The following is an 8195-nucleotide window of genomic DNA, read 5'->3' on the forward strand; positions in this document are numbered from 1 at the left end:
TAATTCAATATTGAAACATCAGAAATGCTTTCTATTTTTAAATTTCACATCCTTATGAAAACATTAAAACAAAAAAAAAAAAATACAAACAAAAGAAACAAACATAAAAGCATACACGGATATTATATCGGGTACATGAAAAACTTTTTCACGTCCAACGCCACTTTTATCAATTTCAAGTTGGGAACATTCATACATTATCAAACGGTTCAATCTAGTTAGATTTGACATTGCTTCTTTTGAGGATAAGTATTACAAATTTGTGCAGCAACATAATTATAATGTCTCCAAAGATGTAACGTTTCCCAACCATTTTGGTAAAGATTCAACGCCATTAAAATTCTCAAACTCAACGATATTAAAGCAGTGAAGAACTCAAGTTGTCGAGGAAGTTGTGTCAAACTATTAGTTTTTGTTTCATGAAACTCAAGAACTTCTCGCAAATTGAAGGGTATGAATTGACTCCACTCATAAACTTGCATTGGCCCTTTAACTACCAATTTTTACTCATTCTTAATAATTAAAACGCGCAAGTAGATGAAGTTGGTGATCATATCTGGATTATCAAAGGATAAATTTTCACAATAATAAATTCTTCTTCTTTAACGGATCGAAAGAACTTCATCATCATGAAATTTTCCATTTGTTTCAAGGTTCTCTCTCAAATTTTAATCATTTGAAATACCACATGCGACCTCATAGAGAAGATCATGCATCTTACCATATATAATTTTTGGTCTCTCATCCTTTAAAACATCTTGAAACAAGGAGCGATATAACAAAATATCGAAATATCTCGCTCCAATATCCTCCATCATTACATTGCTTCCATTGGATGGTTGAATAAACCCTTGTGCTATCCACATTTGAACAAGTTCTTTCTTGTAGAAGAGAAAGTCCGGTGGAAAATTTGAACCGCAGGCAGATCATTGTTTCATTGAGGAAGATGGTAGATGGTCCGCACTTTACTTGATTATGGATAAAATAAGATCTTCCTTTGGTAATGTCATTCTCTCTAGATTTTCCAAAGTTAATTGCAATTCCCCAAATTTCACTCCAACACTTTCACACCCAATGGTATGCCAATGGTATGCCACCAAATTTTTTAACAAATTGTCCTCGAATAACATCAGGAATTATCGTCTTTAATTTGTCTTCATAATTTCAATTTTATCACTCTTGGTAGTCACATCTATAGCATTTCCCTTATTTTGATTGATCTATAGCAAACAAGCCCTCAACTCATTCCATCGATCAGGTTTTTGATATCAAACATCATCAAGCACAAGAAAATAATTTTTGTCACTCAACAATTTTGTGAGCTCTTGAAGAATGACTTCCATTTCATCGAGCCACAAAAGGTAGGATTCAAGGATCCCACGATTGCTCTTAAAATTTTGTTGATTTTAAAAGGATCAGACACACATACCCATATGGTTGTATCAAAATTCTTCCTTATCATATCATGATGGAAAACCTCCTTCATCAGAGTTGTTTTTCCTAATTCACCTGTACCAACAATGAGTAAAACAGCTAGAGTTTTTGATTATTAAGGGCTAGTAGCTTATCTACTGTATTTGATACTTGAGTTTCCCTTTCAATAACACGAATTTCATCCGGAAAGGAGTCCGTCTCTCGAACTTGGTTAAGATTAGTTTCAGTTTCATTGGATGTTGTAGCAACACATCCCGGAGGACCTTTTGTAGAAACTAGCTCATCCAGCTTTTTAGCAATGGTTGTGATTTTATTTTCCATTTTGAGAAGAAAAGCAAGTGAGTTTTTTTTTGGAGAATGAAAAGAAATTAAGTACCTTCCAATCTTTCTCGATTCCCACTCGATTCCCACTTTGCATCGAATGTCTTCATAAGCGAACTCATCAAGTAAAATATTGGCTTCAAAGACAATATCTTCAAAGTTCTTCACCCATAGCTTCAGGGAGTAAAGGTTTGTCTCATTGTGTGTCAACATCCCTTAGCATGGCTTGCGCCACGCAATTAAGATAATTTGTGTGCACCAGAAAGAATAAAAGCATACAAAAACCTTATCTAACACCCTTTACTATCAATGCAAGACTACAAACCTAACGTTAATTTGATTTCTTTTTAATATAAGTTTGTTTCTTGGTAGATTTTTCATTTTCTTATTTTCCAAAAAATATTTTTAAGTAATTGATAAGTTTCAATACTTATAAATTTTTAAAGACTCACAAACTGATATTTATTAAAAAATAATTAATAAAATATAATTGTCACGAGTACATCTTAAAAAAATACTATAAAACTCTATGCAATTTAAAATCAAACATTATTATATTTTAAAAAAACAATTCCAAATTCAAAAAAAAAAAAAAAAAAAAAAAAAAAAAAAGAGAAGACAGTGACAACTATCGTTTCACATCTGTTGCAATAGAAACGATGTAGTTCAACCAAGTTTTCAACGAAAATACCACTGGAAAGAAGTTAAAAATACTCCAGGCTTGAAGGTTTCTGTTTAGTTGAAGCCATTCCAACACATTCAAATCATTGTCATCAAAGTCTTTTTTTTTTTTTTTTTTTTTTTTTTTTTTTTTTGCTAGAACTCCATTTAAAACATAGATCATAAATAATTTTCTTCTCCCTTGGAGCCATGGCCTCCTTTTTACTTTTGACTCGTTCAAAATAAAAAATGCTCAATTTACCTTTAAGGTATTTTAAAGGTCCAAGCTCCTCAATCTTACATCCTTCATCAAACCCAACTACAAAATAAGAAAGCGTTTTAAGTTGAGTCAATCGACTCAATTTCTTAGGCATTTGCTTAGTTCAATAGAAAAAATCCCAATTAAATTCTAAATGTCTTATATTGACCAACTTTCTCAACTGTGTGGGAAGCTCTGTAGTATTCTCTCGAAGCTTCAAGGTTTGTATATTGTAAAGTAAAACAATAGAGTCTGGGAACACATCTATGGAAGACTGTGTAATGTCTAGATCTCTCCAATGCTTCACTTTAATGATCCAATCTAGCAATTTACTTATGAAAAATAATTCTAAATTAGAACGCGCAAGTAGATGGAGTTGGTGACCTTATCGTGAATATCAAAGACTACATTTGTAATACAATAGAGTGTTCTTTTTTCTTTAATAATCAAAAGATCTTTCTCACCTTGAGATAATTCATCTAAACTCAAATTTTGATCATTCACAATGTTCAAATTTTCCTCTCGCATCCTTGACAACATCTTGAAACAATGAGCAAGACAACAAAATATCAAAATACGTCGCTCCAATATCCTCCATCATTACGTTGGTTACCAACGGATAAAATATGCAAATAAAGACCAACAATGATCATGACCTGCAACTTTAACCCTCTTTGTAGTCACAACTATAGTATTGAATGTGTGTAGTTTTGCTAACCAATTGAGCTAATCAACTTAGCTTTGATAAACTTGGCTCCCCTAAGGAAAAAGTTGACGGAACACCTAAGGAAATTTGTTCCTCAGAAAGAGTAAAAATAAGAGATAAGGAAACTTGTGATTTGACCTTGATCTTCATGAAAAAAGTGGTAATTAGTTTATGATTAGATTCATTATTTAAATAACTATTCTACCCTAAAAATGGCACTAGTCAACTAAACACTTATCTAACTATTCTAACCTAAAAACTTGTAAAAGGTAAATAAAGAAACACCATGCTTCTATCTAACATAACCTTTATCTAACATCTAACTTTTTAGCAACGGTGATTTTATTTGTCATTTGGAGACGAAAAAGAAGGGAATTCTTGGAGAATGAAACGAAACTACATACCATCAGATCTTTTGTAGTTTCTACCTTACGTCGAACATCTTCATAAGAGATCTCATCAAGTAAAACTTCGGCTTTGAAGACGATACCTTCAAGCTTCTCTACCCATGGCCTCCGGGATTGATAGTCTACCTTAGATTTGTCAACATCACTCAGGTGTCCTGTGCCCTGCGTAAAGACTCCTCCAACTTTGACACATCCTTCTTGAATCTCCCTGTTAGGCCCATTTGTTGTATCTAACCCCTTTGTTGTCTTAAGAATCAAGCAACCATGAAAGTTGGGATAAAGAGCATGATGCTTATTTATAATAAAGATTCAGTAGAAATATATATTACATATTTTGGTAGGAAATATACGGTAGATATTTAGTAAAAAAATATAGTTTTAATATTGATATGAAATGTGAATATATTTTAAACAAAGACCGTTAGGAACTCCAAATCATAGCGACAGATATAGATCGAAGAATAAATGAAGAATTGCATAATGGAGATTGAAGCAACTCACGATTGCTTTTAAGCGACCAAACCAAAAATTCAAACCATTCCAAATTTTAGTCGGAATCTTGAGTATGAGTTGTTATAGATGTGTGCTAAGGATCACTTTTATCTTCATACCCTCATTTTTTAATCGGGTTATATTTGACATGGCTTCTTTTATGAAAAGCTTTTCAAATTTATGCATTTATCACCAATGTCTCCAAATATGTAACCTTTCTCAAACATTCTAGCGAAGATTCAACGTCGTTAAAACACTCAACATGCAATAATCTTAAAGAGGTGCTCCAATTGAAGCGGGAATGAATTTCAATAATAATAACAATATTAGTATTATTATTAATAACAAAATTAATAAGGTGGTTCAAATACAAGAAATATAACTATAACTTTACTTAGGCTAATAAAAACATTAAAAATAAAAAAATAAAAAATAAAAAACACAAACAAACTTTAAATAGTTCTTTTAGAGTACTTGGGTTCCTTCACCAACTTCAAGCAAGGAACATTCATACGCTCTTAAACGATTCAATTTAGTCAGATTTTACATGGCTTTTCTCGAGGGCAAGTTTTTCAAATTTCTGCACCAACATAATTCTAATGTCTCCAAAGATGTAATGTTTCCTAACCATTCCGGCAAAGATTCAATGTCATTAAAATTCTCAATATGCAACGATCTTAAACCAGTGAGAAGCTCAAGTTGTTGAGGAAGTTGTGTTAAACTATTAGTTCCTGTTTCATGCAACTCAAGAACTTCAAGCAAATTGAAGGGTATGAATCGACTCCAATCATAACCCAACATTGGCCCTTTAATTACCAATGTTTTCAAGTTATGAATACCACCAAGCCCCACTGGTAAATTAGGGAAGTTTTTTATTCCTAATGAAGACAAGTTTTGCATATTTTGCAAATTTGGAGGAGAAATATCATCAAAAAAGTCGCCTATCCACAAATCTTCGAGTGAGCTATAGAATTCTAACCAATTTGGTAGCTTTATCAAACTTGTACAATTATGAATGTGTAGAGATCGGAGCTTTGGAGGACTTTGAAAGCTTGAAAAGAACTTGGCATTAATAGTGTCAACTTCCAACCTTTGACCATAAGTTGCAAAAATGTCTGGAATATTCGTTAGTTTTAGACAAAAACGAATCGCCAAACTTTCGAGATGAGGAAAAGTTATACAACTCGAAATAGTAGCAACTTCTTCGCACTCCTCTAAACTCTCCATGTGCAAAATTTCAAATGTCTTCAATTTAGGAAATAAAGTTCTACTTTCGCGATAATTCCCATAAAATTCGTCTCCAATACTTTTTATACCACTTAGCTCACGAATTTCAAGAACCTCAAGTTTAGGCAACTGTCCAATCATTGGTAAAGTTTCACATCTTTTGCAGCGGTATAGAGTTAGCTCAACCAAGTTTTCAACAAAAATACCATTGGGTAGAAGTTCACCTCCAAAATTATGAATCCTCAATGCTTGAAGGCTTTTGTGTGGTTGAAGCCCTTCCAACACATTCAAATCATTCTCACCACAGTCTTCTCTTTCAAAACTCCATTCAAAATATAGATCGGAAATTTTTTCCTTATCTACTAAATTTGCAGCCATGGCCTCCGTTTTACTTTTGACTTGCTCGAGATGTAAAAGACTAAATTTACCTTTAAGGTCTTTTAAATGTCCAAGCTCCTCAATCTTACATCCGTCATCACACCCAACTAGAAAACCAGAAAGCGTTTGAAGTTGAGTCATTCGACTTAAATGTTTAGGCATTTGCTTACTTTGATGTGAATGAAAAAGATTAAATTCTAAATGCCTTAAATTGACCAACTTTCTCAACTTCGTAGGAAGCTTTACATCCCTTCCAAGCTTCAAAGTCCGCAAATGGTAAAGCTTCGAAATGTCAAGATATCTCAAATGCTTCAATTTAGTGATGGTATCTGGCAGTTCAGTTATGAACCCATAATGAATAATTAAGACGCGCAAGTAGATAAAGTTGGTGATCATATCTTGATTATCAAAGGATAAATTTTCACAATAATAAACTGTTCTTCTTCTTTTACGGATCGAAAGAACACCACCTTGAGATTCTTCATCCGTTACAAGGTCCCCTCTCAAACTTTGATCATTTGAAATAGCACATGCAACCTCATATATATGATCATGCATCTTACAATATTTAATTTTTCCTCTTTTGTCTTTGACAACATCTTGAAACAAAGAGCGAGACAATAAAATATCGAAATACCTCGCTCCAATATCCTCCACCGTTACATTGCTTCCATTGGGTAGTTGAATAAACCCCTGTGCTACCCACATCTGAACAAGTGCTTCCTTGTAGAAGCAATAGTTTGGTGGAAAATTTGAACAGTAGGCAAAACATTGTTTCAATGAGGAAGATGGTAGACGATCCACACTTAATTTGATTGTGGATAAAATAAGATCTTCCTTTGGTAATTCAATTCTCACAAGATTTTTCAAAGTCGATTGCAATTCATCATCGTTCTTGCATGATTTCACCATTCCTCCCAACACTTTCACAACCAATGGTATACCACCAAATTTTTTAACAAGCTGTCCTCGAATGATATCAGGAATTATTGGTAAATCACTTTCAAATGCACATTTTTCAAATAAAGACCAACAATGGTCATCTGGTAACTGCCTCAAATGATGTCTGTAATTTGTCTCCATAATTTCTGCAACTTTATCACTCCTCGTAGTCACAACTATAGCACTTCCAACATTTTGATTGATCTTTAGCAAACAAGCCCTCAACTCATTCCATAGAATGTGTTCCTCATTCCAAACGTCATCAAGCACAAGAAAATACTTTTTGACGCTCAACAAATTTTGGAGCTCTCGAAGAATAACTTCCCTTTCATCAGAGCCACCAAATGTAGGATTCAATGATCCCATGATTGCTCTTAAAATTTTGTTGATTTTAAAAGGATCAGATACACATACCCATATAAATGTATCGAAACACTTCCTTATCATATCATGATGGAAAACCTCCTTCACAAGAGTTGATTTTCCTAATCCACCTGTACCAACAATGGGTAAAACAACTAGAGTTTCTCGACTCTTAAGGGCAAGTAGCTTATCTACTATATTTGATACTTCAGTTTTCCTCCCAATAACTTCAATTTCATCCGGAAATGAGTCCGTCTCTCGAACTTGGTTTAGATCAATCTCTGCTTCATTGGATGTTGTAGCAACACATCCCAGATGACTTTTTGTAGAAACTAGCTCATCCAACTTTTTAGCAACACTTGTGGTTTTATTTGCCATTTTGAGACGAAAAGTAAAGGAATTTTTAGAGAATGAAAAGAAATTACATACCATCCTATCTTTCTCGATTTCCACTTTGCGTCGAACGTCTTCATAAGTAAGCTCATCGAGTAAAATATCAGCTTCGAAGACGATATCTTCAAGGTTATTCACCCATAGCTTCAGGGAGTCAAGATCTGGCTTCATTCTATCAACATCCCTTAGGATGGCTTGCGCCATGAGTAAAGAGTCCTTCAACTTTGAGAGTTCCTCCTCGAATTTTTTATGGTATAATGTCATTGTGAATGCGATCGAGGATGACGGAGACTTTTAAAAGGATTGTTGGGTGGGTAACTCACCATATATTGTGTTCCCAAACTTTCATCATCTTCTCCTTCAAAGTCGAGTGGCATTGATTTACTCCAATAAAAAAAAATAAAAAAGTTTTCAATTTGCAACCACATATTTAAAGGGGGATGACACACTACAATAGTACTTCGAGATAATGATGGCATCGAGCCTTTAGAGTGTGATAAAGAAGAGGAGTCCTTTTGATATTTATGTCCTAAAGTCTTTAATAATTATTTAATTTTAAAAATAATTTTGATTATTTGGTAGTGGTAATCCATTCTTTTTTATTTTGAAACCC

General features: G+C 33.5%; 2 pseudogenes; both read right to left on the reverse strand.

Annotated features, from left to right (window-relative positions):
- Positions 1-668: 668 nt before the first annotated feature.
- On the reverse strand, positions 669-1755 carry LOC147791405 (putative disease resistance protein RGA3; annotated as a pseudogene).
- A 2989-nt stretch (positions 1756-4744) lies between these two features.
- LOC111784015 (putative disease resistance protein RGA3) lies at positions 4745-7846 on the reverse strand (annotated as a pseudogene).
- Between the last annotated feature and the right edge of the window lie 349 nt (positions 7847-8195).

Source organism: Cucurbita pepo, chromosome 8, assembly GCF_057944985.1.
Source record: "Cucurbita pepo subsp. pepo isolate OVF chromosome 8, ASM5794498v1, whole genome shotgun sequence".
Lineage (NCBI taxonomy): Eukaryota > Viridiplantae > Streptophyta > Magnoliopsida > Cucurbitales > Cucurbitaceae > Cucurbita > Cucurbita pepo.